Source organism: Callospermophilus lateralis, chromosome 2 (assembly GCF_048772815.1).
Source record: "Callospermophilus lateralis isolate mCalLat2 chromosome 2, mCalLat2.hap1, whole genome shotgun sequence".
NCBI lineage: Eukaryota > Metazoa > Chordata > Mammalia > Rodentia > Sciuridae > Callospermophilus > Callospermophilus lateralis.
In genome coordinates, this window is record NC_135306.1 from 134,875,358 (window position 1) to 134,886,952 (window position 11,595).

The 11,595-nt window shown below is 37.4% G+C and overlaps 2 pseudogenes; both read right to left on the reverse strand.

Moving 5' to 3' along the window:
- Window positions 1–3,987: 3,987 nt before the first annotated feature.
- LOC143640664 (tripartite motif-containing protein 43-like) lies at window positions 3,988–8,576 on the reverse strand (annotated as a pseudogene).
- A 1,464-nt stretch (window positions 8,577–10,040) lies between these two features.
- On the reverse strand, window positions 10,041–11,261 carry LOC143387944 (G1/S-specific cyclin-E1 pseudogene; annotated as a pseudogene).
- Window positions 11,262–11,595: the final 334 nt, after the last annotated feature.

The following is an 11,595-nucleotide window of genomic DNA, read 5'->3' on the forward strand; positions in this document are numbered from 1 at the left end:
GTGCTTGCACAGTGTGCAGGAAGTCCTGGGTTCTGTCCCTATTCTGAAAAAACAACAACAACAACACCTCTCCTCCCCGATTCTAAAAGTCCCAATGATATGTAGAGAAACGGAAATACAGTTGTATTTTATTTTTACAGTTATATGGTGTTTTTTATGTCAGGAATGTTTGTAAACTATAGTGGGTTAGATATTGTCTCCTAAGGAGATCTGGGAATTGGGACCTCATAGTTGTAAATGTGAACTTATTTGGAAATATGAGCTTTGCAATGTAATTAATTGAAAGATCTCCAGATAAGATCACCCAGGATTTATGGTACCTACATTCAATGATTAGTGTCCTTCCAAGAGAAAGAATATTTGAGACGGGGACAGAGGACAGCCATTTGAAGAGAGAGGTAGAGACTGAGAAATGCTGCCATAATCCAATGAGAGCCAAGCTTGCCATCAGCCACCAGGAACCAGGAGAGAGGCATAGTATAGGAATTCTTCACAGCTGCCAGAGAGCCAAGCCAGTCAGCACCTGGATTTTCAACTTTAGCTTTCAGAACTAAGAGAGTTGCCTAGTTTCTGAGGCTGTCTGTGGGGTGGATGCTCAGAAACTGGGAAAATTATTCTGGATCCTGGCTGGTGGAAGAAGATGCAAGACTTGGGATAACAGACATGGTTTATTCAGAGGTGGCAGTAGCTCCCAGATTTAAATACCAGATTCATTTTGCCCCAGGCAATTCCATCTAGACTCGAGTGACTTCAGAGGCCTTTGTTTGTTTGTTTGTTTTCTTGAGGCAGTGTAAAGAAGAATATTTCTAATAAATTATATAAGTGGGTGTATGCTCAGAAGCAAATGTTTATGACCTTGAGTGCATATGCAGAATTAGGGTATTCCAGACCTTACCTACATACTGAAAACATAGCCCACTAGAAGTCTTGACCAGAGAGCCTAACTACTGCCACTTTGGACCTGCCCATCACTGGCCTCAAACTTGTGATTCTCCTGTCTCAGCCTCAAAGGTAGCAGGGATTACAGATATGTGCCACTACACCTGTCTGAAAGGCATAGAATTCTAGTGACACAAACCAAAGAAATGCAGAAGCCAGCAGAATGGAAAGGACAAGAAAGGATTTCCCAACACAGCCTTTGGAGGGTTTTGGACCCTTTTAATCACTTGAATTCAGGTTTCTGGGCTCCAGAGGTATGGAAATGAATTGTTTAAAGGCACCAACTGTGTGAACTTGTTATGGCAGGCCTAGATCACATTCCTAATAAACATGGAGGTTCACATTGGGAGAGTCCAAATCCTAATTGTCTTCATTTTATTTTATGTGCCTCCAATTACTACACTCAGCACCCAAAGTGGAGACATCAAGGCCAGGAGACTTCTGAGACTCAAAGTAATAAGAAAAATAGTAACTGACACTGATAATTAAAGTGCACGATCATATCTCATGTGCATTAAAAATGCTAGTAGAAAAAATGAAAAAATATATAATTAAAAGGATAAAATTTATGGATCTAGTGTAACTGTCTATACATTACTCCTTGAACAAATAAGAGGAAACATAGCAGTACAAAAATCCAAGATTTTGCCTTGATTGCCACTCTGTGGTAACTTTCCCTTATGAAACTAACACTCAAAGCACAGTTCATGATTATGGGGTGATACATTTGCACCTATCTTGACCCCCATAATTTTATTTGGATGCTTTGAGAAAATAGTTTTTGAACTTCTGAATACAGAATAATATATAAGCTTGTGCTTAAATTCATTTTTCTAAACTTTCATCAAGAGATTGTAGCCATACTTTTCATAAATGGATTATTTAGAATCATAGAATCTGGTCTTTTATATTCAAATATTCATTGTGTGTGTAAAATGTAAATATTATTCATGTGTTGAGACACCACAAAATGACACTACTTAAAAAAATTCACCATGTACAGCAGTTGGGCCTCTTCATATTTTAATAATAAATTTATTTTTAGAGCAATTTTTCATCCACAGGAAATTGAGTTGAAAGTTGAGTTCCCATATGTTCTCTTCCATCCTTCACACACATTTCTTTCCTTGAAGAAAATTGACCAAGTTTTATATTTGTCAGGTCATGGTGTACTCAATCATTCCTCTGAGGATTTCACTGTGAGGAGCAAGCTTTGAAGGTGTTATTTCATCCAGATCTGTCATCAAATCGTCACAAAGTACCATCAAGGTCAAGCACAAAATGCTTCACTTGAACTGACAACCACAACTTCTATTGCAACTGAGAAATAGGACAAACAGCAGAACTCAGAAGGAAAGTAGTCCAAGCTCTGCATATTCAGAGGCTCAGAACTGCATGGAGCTTCACACTTCAGCCACTGACCAACTCTGATGGATGAAGCATCCGTGTAAGTGGACATTTTTTCAAAAACTTAATTACAATATATGTTCTTCTAAAACTTGACTTGTTCACAACATAAGCATGTCATGGAGCATGGACATATAGATATTTGTCCTAAAACTTTTCAAAAACTACTTGAATATACTTTGTATTTAAAGAGAAGTTAAAAATGTGATAGAGTAACTTATTTTGTATGCCCATGCCCAGTTTATTTCTCTCCTAAGATGATCATACATTTCCATGACACAATTTACAAACATAGGAAGCCGACATTGAGAGGTTATCACAAACTGCAGTCAGACAGTTTTCAGATTTCACCAGCTTCGATATGAACATCCTATGTTCTATTCCACGATCCAACCTAGAATGGAGCATTGAATTCACTCTCACATCTTCTTTGGTTTGAGTTGAAAGAGCTTCTTTTCTTACTTTTCATAACCTTCACATTTTGAGGAATACTACATAAGTCTTTTGTAAAATGATCCTCAATTTTGGTTTGCAGCTATTTTTCTCATGGATTGACTAGAGATATATTTTTAGAGAGAAAGAACACAAAAAAACTGTCTTTTCTCATTATATTATATTAAAAGTATAGGATATCCACATAGTCTGTGTATCTAATTAGGTTCATTGTAACAAATGTATCATTCTGACTAGGGATGTTAGTAAAGAGTGAAGCTACACACTTGTATATATAGAGAGGGGGCAGGGAATGTATGTAATTTTTTTTTAAATTTCCTCTGTTTTGCTGTTAACATAAAACTGCTTTAAAATAGTTTAAAAATAGAAGGGAAAGAGAAAGGGCCAAATTTACTGGCTTCAATGAAAAATGAGTCCTTGTCCTGAGTGTGAGAAAGAATTTCATTTTTTTATTTCCCAAGGTTGAATAAATTATAATTTCTTAGATCAACAGAAAGGTGAAAACATAAAAATGATATGTTTATTGTAGACAATGATGTGAAAATTCATCCTACAAAATATCGTTGAGCTTAAGTCATAAAATTATGCAATCTTAAATCTAACAAACTCACAAAACATATAAGCAGTCACAGCTTGTAGCTCATCTGGAACACATAGGTGCCAATCATTTTATGTCCCATAAAAGATGATTCTCATTAAAAGAAAAAAAATTGAATCAACACAATTTGGTAATTCACACTGTCTTTATATTTTAAAAGAAAATAAAGTTATATACAACAAAATGCCATTTTTATTTTTTCATTGGGGATTAAACCCAGGGGTATTCTAACATAGAAATCTATTCCCAGCCCTTTTTCCCGTTTCCTCCTCGTCGTCCTCCTCCTCCTCCTCCTCCTCCTCCTCCTCCTCCTCCTCCTCCTCCTCCTCCTCCTTCTTCTTCTTCTTCTTTTTAAATTATTTTGAGACAGGGTTTTGCTAAGTTGCCCAGGGTGGCCTCAAACTTGAAGTCCTTCAACATCAGACTCCCATGTTAACCAAATTGTGGGAATTAATAGGCATGTGTCACCATGTCTGTATCAAGTACAAATTACTTAAAAAGCACTAAAGTACAGTAATGTAAACTTCATCTAGGAAGAGCTGCCTGAAATGTAGATTCCCTAGGCAGAGATTTTCCTGACTTATCTCTGCTCACTTGTGTCCAGTGTGAACAAAAGGCCTGACTGGGAAATTCAAAGAGCCAGCAGGGTACCACCATATAAGAGAACTCTTGGCAATGTTCACAAAACTTACACTTTCACTCTCAAAATCAAGGAACACACCAACCAGGCTCTGAGGCTTCTCTATGTAGTGAGAAAACACTGGGGAGGTTGTAAAGATACTGTGGTCATCATCTTCCTTCACAAAGAGGAGAAGAAACATGTCTTTGGATTCAATCACTGTGCCATTCCTCCTTATCCAGAAATCCTTACAGACTCCTTGAGCCCAGTCCAAAGGGTCCCTCATATCTAATTACCAGTACAATTTTCCAGAGTTGAAACTCTCTGTTCCCCATGCAACAAAATAGTTAATTTGATCAGAATTCAAAGATGAGTCTGGAAGGACATGCCCAAATCTCAAACTTCTCACATCATCAAATAGCTTGATGTTATCACTGGATACTATATTTTCAAAGGATATTTCCACTGTAGAATGAAAAGAATATTCAAATCAAAACCAACTTTTAAATTGCTGTTAGATGAGAAGGTCTACCTGAGTCTTATGGTGGGGGGGATCCAGAAGAAAAGTGGTAATTGTGGCTGAAGTGAATTGCACTCACAGGTTTCTAGAATACTGCAGAAGAAACAATAGTCCAACCCCAATGAAAACGCTGCTAAATATATGGAGACTGTAAAGAAGAGGTGGGCATGTCTACTTCCAGCTTGTTACTTTTCATTTTATCTGAGAAATTGGAGGTCTGCATTCCCATTCATTCCAAAGCAATAATTCCTTGCTATGGTTCCTATTTAGGTCTACCATGGAAATTTAAAAACTGCTTCATCATACATCAAATTGTCTTCTTTTTGGTGCTTGTGTAATATTGCTCTGTGCATTCAGTTATTTTATGTTTGTATGAACAAACATACATGCTAGTGTATTAAATTTAATGCATTTAATATATATTACATTTAATAAAATATGTACCACACATTCAATTTCTAAGATATTTAAGAGTAATGTTTAAATAACCTCCATCACTCAGTGCACATAATTTAAAATGGGAACATCCTGAACTAATTTATAATTGTCTTACTGATTGAAATGGTTTTGTATGTGTAGCCCAAATCACATTTATCATTAGACCAGTGATCACTTCTTCTTTCCTTATTTAATCATGGTGATCAGATTACTAAACATAATTATAAATACTAATTGGCAGACTATTCCCTTTGGGTATATTAAAGGTTAATAAATGGAAAATTTTCCCAAAGAAAATCATTATTGAAAGTCATTACACTATGCTCCCATCACTGGGCTGACACTCACCTTGGAAACACTTGAGCCTGTCTATCAGTCCAGTGATGGTCTAGGCAGGAAGTGCTGGCTTTTTCTGCTGAGGCATGTGCAGCTGCACTGATTCACTCCTGCTGTAGGAAGAGGACAGGAATCTTCTGGTGACAAAGATGTCATCACAGTTTTTAAGAAACTAAAAAAAAACATTCCACTGAAAATGTTTCTTGAAACCCTTTTCTCTTGAGTGTACCTCTGTGAACATGAGAAGGGGCTGTTTCTAGGAATCTTTCTTACTTAATCTGCTAGTTAAAAACCCATTTCTCAGAGGTACCCATCTCTCTCCTTTCCTAACTAGGAAAACGATCCCATGCACCTCAATGTTTCTGATTTACAATGTCAGATCATATATGGTTGTGTTTATGAATGTCAGCATACAGCCCACTATGACATATTCCTCAACCAACAAGGGAAATAGAGTCTGACTTCTCATAAAGGGGAACAGAAAACCATATTCAAACAAACACATGAACACATAGTTGATTACTCTCTACATAAACTATGCCTTCACTTTTTTAGAAACAACTTAAACACTTTCATAGCTCTCAATGGTATCCCAGTTTACACTAAAGTCAAAATTTATTTGTCAATAGATCTCTCAAGTCCTGCAAAGAAAACAAAAAAAAGGCTTAGATTTCTTAAGAAATTGGATAGTATTTTATGTTTGGAAAGATCATGTAGTATCAAATATCATCACATCAACACTTCTTATGAATTCATTTTCATCTCTCAGGACAGTACCAGTAAAGCATATTTAAAGATTCTAAATTTGTGATTAAATTAGAATCCAGAGGGTCTAAAAAGTGTGAGAATGAAGGACATTGGTAGAACACAGTGTGTATTGTCCCCAATGAGGGCATTTCAATCCCATAACTTTTAAAAAGATGAAAGGAAACATAAGCTTTTCCAAGATGTCTATATATTGTCAAATTGGAGGCAAAAAATGGAATGTTCATGTAAAAAAATGGTTATTTTCTGGTTCTTAGAGAAGCAAGATACAACAGGAAAATTTAAAAAAAAAATTCCTAGGAGACCTTACTTACAAAGTTTCATAAATCTTGCTTATTTATAGTCAGGATAGAAGGTAAACTTTAACTAGACTATATCCAAAGAAGAAAGAACCCCATCATTGATGCAAGAAATATAGAAACTACCAGATAATATGGTCAAAGTTAATAACCTCAAATCATATAAAATACTTTTATGCACAGCTCAGTTCTTACCTGGAGCAGATCCACATATGGTTTGGGGACATTTCCACCAGCTCCTCAAATATTTCTCTTAGGTCTTTCTTTTTTTGAACCATTTTGGTTTTACTTTTTTTGAGTTCCTCTAAAATTATTTTGACTTTTTTTCTAAGAATATCTAGATGTCATTTTTCTTTCTCATGAAGAACTGGATGTAGTTTCCTGTACTCAGCCTTGATCATCTCTTCTCTGAGATACATGTAGTACTGTAGGGATAGATTATCTAGATCACATTTCTAACATGGTTTTATCCTCTGCCACCTAAACCTCTCTCTATGTCCATTGTCTTTTTATCAATATGTTACATGTACCATGTTTATATGCACCCACATTTCAGAAATTAGAAATTCACTTCTCTTTTATCTTCTTTCTTTCTCTACTCTTTATAACAATGGCAAGGAACAAAACACATCCTTCCCTCCAACCACTTTTATCTGCTTCATGAATGCCTGAAATATCTGAAGAAAAGGTTTTGATTGACAATTTATCCTCCAAATCTCAATGTCTATATGTAAGTCATTAGAATTTATAGCTTTAAAATAAATCACTATATGTAATATTCTGATCTCCGGTTAGTAAATTAATTTTAATCTCAAACCTCCCTGTGACACTGTCTGATCATTTATTTGATCAACAAAGTTGAATTTTACTTTTAGGACTAGAAGCTACCAGAATTGATGTGCCTAATATCCTTACACCATGATGCTATAGTGAATAATGGACAGATTTTTAGTATGTTTGTTTCAAGCTGAGTCTCAAGGAAATAGACTTATACTTACAATCCATGCACTGATTATTTTGTTGTCTTCATTTATATTCCTCTGATTTACTTGGATCTTTTCCTTTAATGATTGTATTGGCTTTAGGAGCTTCTCCTGTAAAAGAAATATAAACTCAAACAATAGAGAAGAAAGCACATTTGGTTTTAATCTCACAATGATAGAATAAAAAATAAGTAAGATATAAGTACTTTAGTGAGAAGAAAAAAAATCATAAGGCTTCCTTTTTACCATTAATGATTGTGAATTTTAGGAGATTTCAAACTGCAAAAGTGTATAATGTAACCATTTGCCTACTGATAGTGATAAAGAAGAATAGTTTTTAGATAGTGTGGCAATTGGCATCAGAATTTTGTTTTCCTGAAGCTCTACCCTGCTAATTCCAAAGCATTTTATCTTATTTATTTTCTAGTATTTGTAAACATCCATTCTGTATAGAAACATATTGTATTTGTCATTTTGATAGCCAGTAACTCTTTTCAAAATGAGTAGTTTCTAATGCCTTAACTGTGAAAGTAAAACCAAAAGTGACCAACTGCTTTATCACTAGCCCTGTGGAATCAAGCTCCAGGAAGGCAGGCATGCTTGCATATTTTATTTATAGCTTACACCTTTGGTTCTTAGCTTCTTTGTTGATACTTAGAAAATTACCTAGCATGCAGAAAAGAATAGAGCAATTATCATCATCGAGATCCTCAGCTCTTTTGTAATTTCTTAGCTCCACTGCTCAGCATTCACAGTGCTCTCAGGGGTATCACTTACCTGGTATTCCTCAGCAGCCCCTTCTACTGAAGGGTGTTTGTGAGCCCTGTGCTCCTGAGTGTTGGAGCAGAGCAAACAGAGCAGGTTCTTGTCCTCTTCACAGAAGATCTTCTTTGTCTCCTGGTGGGTCACACATATATTTTTCTCAGAGCTCAGGAATTTCCTGAGATGGGCCTTTCTGGGGATGGTTGTCAGATTCTTCTGAAGAATATTGTTTTTGACATCTCCCTGCTGTGATGGCTCCCTACACACAGAGCAACAGGCAAGAGTTTGGCCTTGTCCCCAGGGAATGCAGAGATAGGGCCAACAAAAACTGTGCCCACAGCCTATGGTGACTAAGGTAGTTCAGGCAGAAAGAGCAGGTGAGTTCCTTCTGGAAGATTTGTGGAATTTCTGAGTCTATTATTCTGAGGGAAGAAAACCATGAGGATTTATTATTCATCTACCCTTGAAGAGATAAAGACCTGAACAAACTTTTACCCATATTCTCACTGAGTAACACATTTCTGCCTAGGAATAATAAATTTGCTTTTATACACCACAAAACATAAAAATGAATAAAGAAAGAATTCAAATAAATCAAATATTTAAGTAAATAGCTCTCTATACAAGGCTGAACTGTTACCAAGCACCCCTTCACACTGTGAAAATATGTGATTATTTTTAATCTGCTCCAGCAAACAAAGATTGCTTTACAATTTTTATTTAGCTAAAAATCTGGGTTATCTTTCTTACTCTAGTTGAATTTCTAAAAATGGAAGGAATCAAATATTTCTAAAAATATTTTTGGATATACAAGCACAAACTTGCACATTATCTGGGAATGTGTTTCAGAGTGCTTGTAAGTATGTAGGAGCACTGGGTGTGGTAGCACACACCTGAGGCAGGAGCACTGCAAGTTCATCACCAGCCTCAGTAAAAGCAAGACTCTTAGCAACTCAGTGAGACCCTGTGCAAAATAGGAATGGGGATGTGGTTCAGTGGTCCAGTGCCTCTGAATTCAGTCCCCAGTACAAAAATAAACAAACAAACAAATAAATAATACATACATACATACATAAATAAATAGAAAAAAGAAAGAATACAAAAAGAAAAAAAAACGTGTAAAATACGAAATCACATTTGATTTTGTTTGAGAAAGTAGCTAGATCTTATGTGTCAATTGTATGCTTACCTATTTAAGAATGACTCTATGGTTTTATCAGTTCTTGCTACAGAAGAGAAAATATGAATTAAGCTTCAGGATTAGGTGCTCAAGGTATGGAGGTGGTTGATTCTGATGTCTTTCAGCCAGGTGAGTTTCAAACTCTGTTCTGGAGAAGAATGAGCTTGTCTCCTGGAGTGCACTTTTTTTTTTTTTTTTTGTCTCAAAGACAGTATTATCTTTATTAAAAACAGATAGACATAGCAGCACTTACAAAACAAGAGTTCATAAGAGGCATGGTACACTGTCGACTGATAGTGTGTAAAGAGTAGGCCCTGCTTGTTGAGGCTGTGCATCACAATGCTTGCTCACAACCACCTGTTCCACCGAACATGAGGCAACCCAGAACATCCGAGGGGAGACCAACAGCAACAGTGGCACTCCTCAACTTCAAGCCTTTGTTATTTGTGTGAACAGTCAATCAAGTCAAGTATCACCCTCCTTAGCAGCATCTGGAGCACTCATTGGTGTTGTGGAGGTGGCTGGTATACTTGACCCACTTATTTATAAAAATCTAAGTATTCAATAAAAAACACTTCTCCCTGTCCAATGCCATCCACAGAAATACTTTTGTTGCAGAAGTGAGATACTCATCACTTAAATATCTGTAAAAGCTAGTACACGCCTCCACTGCAGTAGACAGGAGAAGACTATGAGCAGGCACTTCCTTACAACTGTCTTTGGTGGAGAATGCTAGTGTGGTCACACTGTTTCCTGCTCACTGCTCTGCTTCTTACTATTCTGTGGTAGGGTGAGGATCCCCGAGGGGGGAGGAGAAATCCTGTTTTGTTCAGACAACATGGCTTTCTTTGCTTCAGCTTTGTCCAATAAATCCAAGCTGTTGATGTGGGTCTGTATGTTATGAGCATCTTCTGCAGGAACCCCCCTGAAGTGCTTTAGTTTGGAACATCCTGTCTGTCTTATAATCATGGCAAAGAGAACCATCCACTTGACACACTTCTCTATATCACACCATTGGTACCCTGAAACCTTTTGCATCAATTCGGATGCAGAGAAATGATACAAGGGAGAAGCAGCAAGTACACCGTAGGGAAATTCTAAGCAACCAACATCAAGGACACAGAGATCTAAAAGCTCTACAATCTGTAAAAAGATTTGCTGGGGATACTGCGGCAGTAGCACTTCATATATGTCATTTAGATGTGCAACCTGCATGTATACATTCAGCCAGGACACAATAGTCAGGGGACTTAAACGCCACTTAAGGGCCTTCATTATCACTAATTCCATAGTAAGAATTTCATCTCCTGAACAAGCACCATGTGTAACATAAGCAAATTGGTGCAACTTTGGAGGATAGATTTCCTCAAGTTTGGCAGCAATAAATAAAGATGAAATCCCAATAAGCTGTAAAAGTGTTTTTACAATATTTTCTTGTGTTGCCATATACCGATCAAGGAAATCTTGTGCCAAGTAAAATGTCTCCCTGTGAAGTTTATAGGCTTCACACACCTCCATTAACCAATCCGGAAGAATTGCTCTCATTTTAGGCTGCAGAAGAGGGTGTCACTGCAAAAAGTGCTTATCCCTTAAGTACATCTTTTCTTTGTTTAGCATGATTTTCCAAACCTCCTCTCTATTTGCCCAGTTCAGTATAGGAAGTGGTGAGGCTCTGGATGGTGTGGATCTCTGAGGCTCAAATGTAGAATCTGTGTATACCAGCGCATCTTTGTCAGGTGTGGGGATCAAGGAGCAGGGATTTGCCCATACTGTATTATTGTCCCAAGGCTGACTGCCACACTGGTCTATCACAGTCTTGTCAATTTTGGCAATTCCTTCATCTGGATCCTGCAGAGAAATGTCCATATTTGCCTTCCTCTTCCTGGAGCGAACAGAGAAGTCACCTTCTTCTTTCACAGTGTCCCATTCCTTCCCATCTAACTCCTTCCTTTCCATTGGCATGGCGCAGGCTCAGGCTCTAGCTATGACTTCAGACCTGAAGCTGTGTCCCCAGTAGGCAGGTGCACAGGAGCCTAGGCAGGAGGCCAGAGGCGAGCAGGAAGCCTGGAGTTGGGAGGCAGCAATAGGCGGCAGTCCCTGTGCTTGGTGGTGGCAGGATCCACGCCTTCCCGCTACACCTCTTTGGCTGCATACCAGGCTGCTCCTGGAGTCCACTTTTATGGAGTCCCTGAAGACCACACCCACTTCTTCCTTGATTGCTTTTCAGGATGCTTCCTATCAGTGTTAGTGTAGGTAATTGGATTAGCATGGGTGATTAGATTAGTTTGAGTGGCTT